The sequence below is a fragment of the Ovis canadensis genome, chromosome 5 (genome assembly GCF_042477335.2).
Source record: "Ovis canadensis isolate MfBH-ARS-UI-01 breed Bighorn chromosome 5, ARS-UI_OviCan_v2, whole genome shotgun sequence".
In the NCBI taxonomy this organism is placed as follows: domain Eukaryota; kingdom Metazoa; phylum Chordata; class Mammalia; order Artiodactyla; family Bovidae; genus Ovis; species Ovis canadensis.
The window spans coordinates 64,510,372-64,521,698 of NC_091249.1; positions in this window are offsets into that span (position 1 = coordinate 64,510,372).

Consider the following 11,327-nt stretch of genomic DNA (forward strand, 5'->3'; position numbering starts at 1 on the left):
TAAAGATGTCTGTGTCCCCTGGAGGTTGGGATGGAGGGACAGAATTCCTTCCGCTAGCCCCACTGAGAACCATTAAGAAGCTGCCTTGCCTAGTTTGGTCTAACTTGAGAATTAGATGGCACAGACTGGTTAAAGTAAAAACAAGTTTGGTATTCTCTGGATCAGATACTATGCCAGGTCCCAGGGATGCAGAGCAGGGGCAGGGGGAAATCAGTTCCTTAAAGTAAAAAAACACAAATGGTAATTACATGAGTTTTAAGCAAGTGAATTCTATAGCAACGTTAGTTGGTTCTGTACCTTGAAAAGTGGGCTCTATTTTGGTTAACAAGGCTGCTACCATATGGGTTGTTGACATTTTCTGCCTCATCTAGCTCTTCTGACACCTTTATGTAGCATCTGAACCACTTGTGGGTCCCTCAGAGTACTATATACTCTTCCCTTTGGACTTCTGTGCAAAATTTCCTTACTGTCAGACATATCTTTTACCTAATTTTATTTCTGATGCTGAATCTTGCCACTGGAAACACTGAGAGCATCATTACTGGTTCAAAATTTCTCCTACAGTATTTGTTGTAGGCATATTAGTTGGTGCTTTCCTTGGCAGGATTCTGTGTTCTACAGGTCCTCTGGTAAGAATCTGCCTTTGTCCCCTGGGTCCTTTTGTTCCCCCTTTCAAGACAGACTGGAGAATTTGTCAACGTGCTGAGTTCCTTCAGTGCTTCAGTATTCTTCAGGCAGCTAATTCAGCTTGACTTCAAGTGATTTCCCTCCCGTTTTGATACTGGTGGAATCTGACTTCTGGTTACCTCTACTGAAGAGCAATTTTGAAGTCCATTTTCTCTACGTTCCCTTGGGACTGGCAAGTGGTTTGAGTTTCCAAGGGATCTGTCTAGCTCATGGGTGTTAAGAGGGATTCAAGCTGGTGAATTAAAAGTGGGGGAGGAAGGAGATGGGATGGAAATTTAGGAGTTTAGAGCAATCCTAGAAGAATTTCTCAGAAGAGAAACTTTCTTGATGTTTGTGGTCTTTCTAAAAATCCAAGGAAATTTTGCATTCTGATTGAAGAGTTTGTCACTGGCCGACGTGAGTTCATTCATTCAGTGAGTTCTGAGATGCTGAATTTGTTCTAGGTCCTGGTAGTATCTTCTGGGACAAGGTATCAAGGCCCCAGCTATCATGGAATGTACATTCTTCTGGTGGAATTGCCAATTAAAGTATTTAGGGAACGAAAGATCTGTATGGCTTCTGATGATTCTTTGGCTTCTGGCACCCCCAGGGCCTCTCAAATCTCTCCCATAACTTCCAAAAATTTAAATATGAAGAGTCTTTAATCCAGCAATTCTACTTGTATAAGTATCTGTCCTAAAAACAGACTTGCTTATGTATATATACACATACAAGGATATTTAGTGTAGCTATAACAGTGAAACATTTTAAGTAAAAATAGTACATTTATACTCAAGTAAAATTCAGCCATTACAGTATGTATGAATTAGATCTATATACATACTGACAAGCTCTCCAAGACATGTTAACAAACAAAACAATACCCAACCAACTAATCCCCAATAAGCCTACCTGCGCCCATCTCTCCCACCAGTCAAGACTATAGTGTGTATAGAACTGAAGGGATGCACACTGAAATCGTAAACATGGTTAACTGGAGAAAAGTAGGAATTGTGGCTGTTTACAGTATACACAAAAGGAATAGGGTATTCATATGCATTTCTAATAATTTTGTGAAACAGTAACAAGTAATACTACATAATACCTGGGAATTGTGTAACAGTTCTGGGATAACAGTTCTGTGTAACAGGCTGGGATAGGCGCCCTAGGGTTTACCTGGTTAGCTGCAAATTTCCAAGATAAGGCCCGAATAACAAATCTGACTCAGGGCACTCTGAAAATTAAGTTCACTTAGTGGCCGGGGGGGGGGGGGGGGGGGGGGGGCGCGGTGCGGTGTTGTCGAGGGAGCAAGAGGCTGGAGGAGACCTCCAGAGACTGGTTGACCAGGTGACTGCCGAGTAATAGAAGGGAAAGGGCCCGGAAGCAACTGCGGAAGAGCTTACTAGGAGATAGGAGAGGGCAGACTTGGGCCCTTCTCACTGTTGTGTGTCCACAGGTGCGCACTCCAAGTATCTGGACTGGGGATAGGGGAGCAGATGGGTTTACTAAGGTCTCCAAGTTAGCCTAGATCACGTATACTCTGATTGGTTTAGTATGACGCAACTCTTGCTCAGCAGTCAAGAGGACATAATACAGTCAGCTTTCCCGGGCTGGCCGTAGCTCAGCGGTTCCTTCGACTACAAAGTGACTAAATTACTCTCTCTGAGGGTAGTTCGAGACCCGCGGGCGCTCTCCAGTCCTTTTGCCGCAGTCCTACCTTCGTTTTCCCAGTGATCCCGCTCGGAAACAGCGTTTTGAGATTCCTACCCCGCCGGGAGTGCCAAAGTGACTACCTTTCCCAGTGGTTGTTTAGCCTCCGGTTCGACTAGGAACCGGGGATCCTTGGAGAAATGCCTGGTTCTAGAACTGGGGCAGGAAATAACAGAGGTGAACCTAGCGCATCTTGGATTCACCTAGTATTTCTCGGAAGTAAGGCAGTGCTAACCTCCCCACCCCCCCACCCCCCCCAAAAAAACCTTTGAAAACTACGTTTGATGTTAAGTAACGTTTGCGTTTTCGTTTCAGTAGTTATCCGTTATACTTCTGTCTTTTCTAAGTCCTCAAATAACTTTTCCATAGGTGGCTGTATGATTTACTTTGTCAGCTATATCTTGACTCCCTCATTACTTATATGTGCTGTGCTAAGTCATTTCAGTTGTGTCTGACTCTGCGACCCCATGGACTCCCCAGGCTCCTCTGTCCATGGAATTCTCCAGGCAATAATACTGGAGTGGATTGCCGTTTCCTCTTCCAGGGGATCTTCCCGACCGAAGGATGGAACCTACCTCTCCTGTGGCTCCTGCAATGCAGGCGAATTCTTTACCGCTGAGGCAACCCGTTACTTATATAAAGATCAATTATTTTATCCTTTTTTCCCCTTGCTCTCCTCCCAAATTGAGACATATTGTTTTCAGAAAACAATTTGCATACTCTTTCCCATCCTTGTTACCCCCTTTATTTTACTTGCAGATCTACAACTAATTAGTATATTTAACACTAACCATCATGATGCTTTCCGAATTTTCCTGTTCTTGGTTGGATGAAACTAATTTTCTAGTAAATTCCTCAAAAGAGGCTCCTGAGTACAGTATTCTGAGTTCTTGCATATTTAATACTGATTTTCTATAGCCTTAGTATATAAAGGACATATTGGCTGGATATAAAATCTTGGGTCTCGATTCTTTTCTGAAGGGTGTTTAAAAACTTATTTGCTGCCTTTCTTGTGTGCTGTTGTGAAACCTGTTACCAACCTGATTTTTTTCCTTCCTAAGTAATTTGGTCGTTTTGCTTGAAGCCCAGAAGATTTTTTTTTCTTCAAATCTAATTGATTTTTCTAGGATACCTCAGTTCTATTTTTAAATTATTTGAGAAAATTCCATACTGTTTCTATAGTGGCTGCACCAACTTATATTCCCACCAATAGTGTATGAGGATTCTCTTTTTTCCACATTCTTGCCAACAGTTTTCATTTATTGTCTTTTTGATGATAGCCATTCTGACAGGTGTGAGGTGATATTTCTTTGTGGTTTTGTTTTACATTTCGCTGATGATTAGTGATATTGAGCATTATTCTATGCAACCTGGAAGCTAGGTCAGTTTTCTTTGTTTTTTAATATTGTTGTAAAATACACAGAAAAAATTTACCATCTTAACCATTTTTAAGAGTACAATGGATGGATTTAACTCAATGGAATTAACTATGTTTATATTCTTATGCAACCATCACCACTGTCCATCTCCAGAACTTTCTTCATCTTGCAAAACTGAAACCATATCTATTAACTCTCCACCCCCACCTTGCCCCTAGCTTCTGGCAACCACCATTCTACTTCCTGTTGCTATGAATTTGACTACTTTAGGAAACTCATATAAATGAAATTGTCAGTATTTGTCTTTCTGTGACTGGCTTATTTCATTTAGTATAATGTATTGTGGCATGTGATAGGATTTCCTGGATATATACCCAGAAGTGGAATTGTTGGATTATATGGTAATTTTGGACTTTCCTGGTGGCTCAGACGGTAAAGCGTCTGCCTACAATCCCTGGGTCAGGAAGATCCCCTGGAGAAGAAAATGGCAGCCCACTCCAGTATTCTTGCATAGAAAATCCCATGGATGGAGGAACCTGGTAGGCTACATATGGGGTCACAAAGAGTTGGACACAACTGAACGACTTCACTTTCATTGTAATTTTATTTTTAGTTTCTGAGGAGTCTCCATACTGTTTTCCATGGCAGCTGTACAATTTTACATTCCTATCAATAGTACACAAGGATTTCAATCTCTCCATATCATTGACATTTGTTATTCTGTTTTTTAATAGTATTCATCTTAATGGGTATGCGATGATTCCTTTCTATTCTCCTATGTTATTTTTCTAGTAGGTCTGCATCCATATATTGTTAGTATTTTTATTTAGTTCAGTTCAGTCGCTCGATCATGTCTGACTCTTTGTGACCCCATGGACTGCAGCACGGCAGGCCTCCCTGTCTATCACCAACTCCAGGAATTTACTCAAACTCATGTCCATTGAGTCAGTGATGCCATCCAACCATCTCATCCTCTGTCATCCCCTTCTCCTCCTGCCTTCAATCTTCCCCAGCATCAAGGTCTTTTCAAATGAGTCAACTCTTCGCATGAGGTGGCCAAAGTATTGGAGTTTCAGCTTCAACATCATTCAGGACTGATCTTTAGGATGGACTGGTTGGATCTCCTTGCAGTCCAAGGGACTCTCAAGAGTCTTCTCCAACACCACAGTTCAAAAGCATCAGTTCTTTGGCGCTCACCTTTCTTTATGGTCCAACTCTCACATCCATACATGACTGCTGGAAAAACCATAGCCTTGACTAGACGGACCTTTGTCGGCAAAGTAATGTCTCTGCTTTTTAATATGCTGTCTAGGTTGGTCATAACTTTCCTTCCAAGGAGTAAGCGTCTTTTAATTTCATGGCTGCAGTCACCATCTGCAGTGATTTTGGAGCCCCTCCCCCCAAATAAAGTCTCTCACTGTTTCCCCATCTATTTGCAATGAAGTGATGGGACCAGATGCCATGATCTTAGTTTTCTGAATGTTGAGCTTTAAGCCAACTTTTTCACTCTCCTCTTTCACTTTCATCAAGAGGCTTTTTAGTTCCTCTTCACTTTCTTTCATAAGGGTGGTGTCATCTGCATATCTGAGGTTATTGATATTTCTCCTGGCAGTCTTGATTCCAGCTTGTGCTTCATCCAGCCCAGCATTTCACATGATGTACTCTGCATATAAGTTAAATAAGCAGGGTGACAATATACCACCTTGATGTACTCCTTTTCCTATTTGGAACCAATCTGTTGTTCCATGTCCAGTTCTAACTGTTGCTTCCTGACCTGCCTACAGATTTCTCAAGAGGCGGGTCAGGTGGTCTGGTATTCCCATTTTTTTCAGAAATTTCCATGGTTTATTGTGATCCACACAGTCAAAGGCTTTGGCATAGTCAATAAAGCAGAAATAGATGTTTGTATTAGGATTATATTAATTTATCTAATAATTTGGAGACAATTGAGATCTCTATGATGTTAGGTCAAAAGAACTTACTCTAAGAACAAGGAATATTTTTTACTTGCTCAAACCCACTTTTGTGTTTTTTAGAAGTACATCAAAGTTTTCTATACATGAAATTTTGTACATTTTTTGATAAGTTTGCTTTTAATAATTTATACTTTTTATTTATAAATAGGACCTTATATTCCATGCTGCTGCTGCTGCTGCTAAGTCGCTTCAGTCGTGTCCAACTCTGTGCGACCCCATAGATGGCAGCCCACCAGGCTCTGCCGTCCCTGGGATCCTCCAGGCAAGAACCCTGGAGTGGGTTGCCATTTCCTTCTCCAGTGCATGAAAGTGAAAACTGAAAGTGAAGTCACTGAGTCCTATCCAACTCTCAGCGACTCCATGGACTGCAGCCCACTAGGCTCCTCCGTCCATGGGATTTTCCAGGCAAGAGTACTGGAGTGGGGTGCCATTGCCTTCAGTTTCTAATTTGTTATTGTTTATGTATAGGCAGGTTGTTGATTTTTTAATGTAAATTTTATGTCCTAACACCTTGCTGAATTGTTCTATACTTTTCCAGTTTTGTATACCTCATTTGTTTTTCATTCTCTGATTGCTTTGGATAATTACTCCAATGCAGTGTTAAATAGTAGTAGAAATAAAAAGCATCCTGGTTTCTTGTTCAAGATGGCAAAGTAGAAGGATGTACACTCATCTCCTCCTGAAAAAGCACCAAAATTGCAACTAGCTCTTGAACAACCATATACAGGAGGACACTGGAACTCACCAAAAAAAAAAAAAAAATACCCCATGTTCAATGACAAAGAAAAAGCTGCAGCAAGACAGTAGGAGGGGCATAATCAGGATAAAATAAAATCCCATACAACCCCACCTCCAGGCTGGGCAACCCGCAAATTGAAGAACAATAATACCAAAGTGTTGTGAAGGTTCTGAGCCCCTTGTCAGGCTTTTCAGCCTGGGGATTCAACAAAAGAACTGGGAATCCCCAAGGAATCTGACCTTGAAGCCCAGCAGGATTTGATTATAGGACTTCCATGAGACTGGGGGAAGTAGAGACTCCACTTTTGAGGAGCACAAACAAAATCTTGCATGCATCAGTGCCCAGAGGAAAGGAGCATTGACCCCACAGGAGACTGAACCAAAACTACCTGCTAGTGCTGGAGGGCCTCCCTGTGGAGGCGTGTGTTGTCAGGGGCTCACCGCAGGGATAGAAGCACTAACAGCAACAGTCCTGGAAGGTCTCCCTTGGTGAAAGTCCTCTTGGAGGTTGCCATTAACCCTATCATAGAGCTGTAGGAGGCTCCAGGATTGGGTTGCCTCAGGCCAAATAACTAACAGGGAGGGAGCACAACTCCACCCATCAGCAGATAATTGGATTAAAGCTTTACTGAGCAAGACCTAGTCCTTCCCACCCTGTCTCTCACATCAGGAAGTTTACAGAAGCCCCTTAGCCTGAGGCTAAGGACTTCCCTGGTGGCTCAGAGAGTTAAGCAGTTAAGCCTCTGCCCACAACATGGGAGACCCGGGTTCAATCCCTGAGTCGGGAAGATCTCCTGGAGAAGGAAATGGCAACCCACTCCAGTACTCTTGCCTGGAAAATCCCATGGGCAGTGAAGCCTGGCAGGCTACAGTCCATGGGGTCACAAAGAGTCAGACTCGACTGAGTGACTTCACTTTCACTTTCTTAGCCTCATCCACCAGAGGGCAGACAGAAGAAGCAAGTAGAACCACAATCCCACAGTTTGATTAGAACAAAAATTACATTACAGAAAGTTAATCAGGATGAAAGAGTTATATCCCAGATGAAGGGACAATATAAAACCCCAGAAAAACAAATGAAATGGAGATAGGCAATGTTTCAGAAAAAGAATCCAGAATAATGATAATGAAGATGATCCAGGATCTTGGAAACAGAATGGAGAAGACGCAAATATTTACCGAAGAACTAAACAGCAAACAAACAGATGAATTATACTAGAAGGAATCAATAGCAAAACAACTGAGGCAGAAAAACATAAGTGATCTGGAGGACAGAATGGTAGAAATCACTGCTACAGAATAGAATATAGAGAAAGGAATGGAAAAAAAAAATGAAGACAGCCTAAGAGACCTCTGGGGCAACATTAAGTGTATCAATATTTGCATTATATAGGAGTCCTATAATGGAGAAGGCAATGGCACCCCACTCCAGTACTCTTGCCTGGAAAATCCCATGGATGGAGGAGCCTGGTGGGCTGCAGTCCATGGGGTCGCTAAGAGTCGGACACGACTAAGCGACTTCACTTCACTTTTCACTTTCACGCACTGGAGAAGGAAATGGCAACCCACTCCAGTGTTCTTGCCTGGAGAATCCCAGGGACGGGGGAGCCTGGTGGGCTGCCATCTGTGGGGTCGCATAGAGTCGGACACGACTGAAGCGACTTAGCAGCAGCAGTAGCAGCAGGAGCCCTAAAAAGAGAAGAGAGAGAGGCCCTGAGAAAATATTTGAAGCGATAATAGCTGAAAATTGCCCTAACATGGGCAACGAAATACTCAACCAAGTCCAGGAAGCAGAGTCCCAGGTAGGATAACCCGAGGTGGAACACACCAAGACACAGAGTAATCATACTGACAAAAATGAAAGAGAAAGATAAAATATTAAACAACAAATAACATACAAGAGAATTCCCATCAGTTATCAGCTGATTTCTTAACAGAAACTCCACAAGCCAGAAGGGAATGACATGATACATTTGAAGTGATGAAAGGAAAGAACACACAACCAAGAATACTCTACCCAGCAAGACTCTCATTCAGATTTGATGGAGAAATCAGAAGCTTTCCAGACAAGCAAAGCTTAGAGAATTCAGCACCACCAAACCAGTTTTATAACAAATGCTAAAGGCACTTCTTTATGCAGGAAACACAAGACCTATAGAAAATAAACCCAAAACAATTAAGAAAATGGTAATAGGATCGTACACATTAATAACTACCTTAAAGGTAGGTGGATTAAATGCATCAACCAAAAGACATAGACTGGCTTGGTGGATGGAAAACATGTACATGTATGCACCTCCACTTAACCGCATCACTCTGCTTGAGCCCCCAAATTCTATGTAATTATTTTATATTGTTAAGTTAATCATGTTCCCATTATAGCTTGCAATTGTATTTATCTTTTATTTTTTGTCTGACTATTGATTGTGAAAGCTGATAAACATCTTTACTATTGTGAAAAAAAAGCAAAGCAAGTGGATAGTGAAAATTACCTGTAATCTCACTCCTAGATACATATTTTTTGGCAAAATTAGGATTGTACTGTTTACACAGTTTTGTATCTTGCTTTTCTACTTGTCAATGTATCATGACTATTTAACCTACTAAATAGCCTCCAAAATACATTGTCCATACCTATGAAATGTTCCAAAGATAGTACATGTTACTATTTAATTGACCATTGCCCTAATATTGTTCATTTAGCACTCTGCCAATTTTTTTTTATTATATAACTAACCTTCTCTAGAGTTGCTTTTACAGAACATTAATTAGATTAAACCTTCACTTTAATTTCCTTGACTGCAACAAGACAAAGTACACAATATACTTATAAGACTATTCACTTCAAGATAAAAATCATACTTTTCTTCTTCTGATGGTTAAAGTTTTGAAGTTATTCATGTTTTTCTCTGCATCTTTATTTGGTTTACTTGATATCATACAGAGATAACATACAGACTTTTCTCTCCAGATGTATCTCCCCAACCTGGAAGCCTGAACTTAACCAGCATTCTTTTGGTTCCTTAGCAGTTATCTGCTGTTGCTCAGGCTCTTATCACTTCTTGCCTGAACCATTGCAATAGCTTACAAGCACTTATTTATTCTTAGGATTAACAAAATGATCTTTCTGAAACAAAATTTTTATAATCAGATTTACAAAATCATCTTTGTCTATTATATATACATATAATGGAAAAACAACAAAGTCCTACTGTATAGCATAGGGAGCTATATTCAGTATCCTATGATAAACATAATGGAAAATAATACAAAAAAGAATGCATATATAGATGTATGACTGAATCACTTCACTGTGTGACAGAAACTAACACAACACTGTAAATCAACTCTACCTCAATAAAATAAATTTTAAAAAGAATCCTTATCTTGTTCCAGGCATTTATAAGAATTCCTCCACTGTTTCCCCTTTAAGATGCATCTTTAACATGATTATATATATATATATATATATATAAATATGTTTATTATATTTTATAATATAATACATATAATGTAGTATATACACATATAATCAGTATAGTGATATTACTATCATTTTCTATCTTAATTATTTAAAAAATCTGGAATGTGTGTTAAGTATTATTGAAGGGCACTTAACACATATGGAAATAATTATTACCTTTTTTCTTAGATCTATTGATTTGGCGAATACTAAATGTAATTCCTAGTATTTCATTCTTATATACCTGGGATAAATTCTATTGGGTCATACTTCTTTCTTTCTTTAAGAGAGTATAATTATAGCATCTTGTAGCATCTGATTTGCTAATATTTTGTTGAAGTTTTTACATCTATGCTATGACAAAAATGACCTGTAGTTTGCCTTTCTTATATCATTGTCTGTGGTGTTAGGGTAATACTGGCCTTATAAAATGTTCTTTCTGCTTCTGTTTTCTGGAAGACATTGCACAGAATTGGTATCATTTCCTTTTTAAATGTTTGGTAGAATTGGAAACCGTTGAGACTGGTGCTTTCTATTTTGGAAGATTATTAGTTATTGATTCAGTTTCTTTAATAGATATATATTTAACTCCTTGTGTGAGTTTTGGCAGATTGTATTTTTCAAAAGATTAGACTATTTCATCTGGGTTTTCGAATTTGTGTGTATAACACTGTTCTTTTGTTGTTGTTCAGTCACTCAGGCATGTCTGACTCTTTTCGACCTCATGGACTGCAGCATGCCAGGCTTCCCTGTCCTTCACCATCTCCTGGAGTTTGCTCAAACTCATGTCCATTGTGATGCCATCCAACCATCTGATTCTCTGTTGCCACCTTCTCCTCTTGCCTTCAATCTTTCCCAGCATCAGGGTCTTTTCCAGTGAGTCAGCTCTTTGCATCAGGTGACCGAAGTACTGGAGCTTCAGCTTCAGCATCAGTCCTTCCAATGAATATTCAGGATTGATTTCCTTTAGGATTGACTGGTTTGATCTCCTTGTGGTCCAAGGGACTCTTAAGAGTCTTTTCCAGCACCACAATTCAAAAGCATCAATTCTTCAGCACTCAGCCTTCTTCATGGTGCAACTCTCACATCCATACATGACTACTGGAAAAACCATAGCTTTGACTATATGGACCTTTGTCAGCAAAGTGATGTCTCAGCTTTTTATTATGCTATCTAAGTTTGTCATAGCTTTTCTTTCAAGAAGCAAGCATCTTTTTAATTTCATGGCTGCAGTCACCATCCAAAGTGATTTTGGAGCCCAAGAAAATAAAGTCTCTCACTGTTACCATTGTTTCCCCATCTATTTGCCATGAAGTGATGGGATCAGATGCTATGATCTTCGTTTTTTGAATGTTGAGTTTTAAGCCAGTTTTTTCACTCTCCTCTTTCACCTTC